Source organism: Epinephelus lanceolatus, chromosome 1, assembly GCF_041903045.1.
Source record: "Epinephelus lanceolatus isolate andai-2023 chromosome 1, ASM4190304v1, whole genome shotgun sequence".
Classification (NCBI taxonomy): Eukaryota; Metazoa; Chordata; class Actinopteri; order Perciformes; family Serranidae; genus Epinephelus; species Epinephelus lanceolatus.
The window spans coordinates 34,441,195-34,441,610 of record NC_135734.1 but is presented as its reverse complement, the minus strand read 5'-3'; positions in this window follow the sequence as shown (position 1 = coordinate 34,441,610).

The following is a 416-nucleotide window of genomic DNA, read 5'->3' as shown; positions in this document are numbered from 1 at the left end:
GAAACCCGCGATATGAAAACACACTGTGTCTGGCCTGAGGAGGGGGCGGGACCTCGGCTTTCTGTAGCCAGAGGTGCTCTGCATCCCCATCTGCTCACTCATGGTTGGAGATGATTGCTTGAAAGAAAAGATGGCGAACCAAACTGCCCTGCCGCTCTCTCTCCCTCTTTTCTCTGTCGGAAGTAATGAGTCACGTCAGCCGCTTTCTGCTCGCGGCGTCGCAGCCCTGCCGGTAACGCAGGAGAGGAGTGATGGAGTGAAGGGAGGAGGAAAAAGAGGAGAAAGACGGAGAGAGGAAAGGTAGAGGGGAAAAGAGAAGGAGGGCAAAGTGTGTTCATCTGATCATAGACAGTTTTTAAGCTCTGCTCCTGGCAGATTCTCCATCTATCTGTTCCTGCGTCCTCCATCTGTCCATC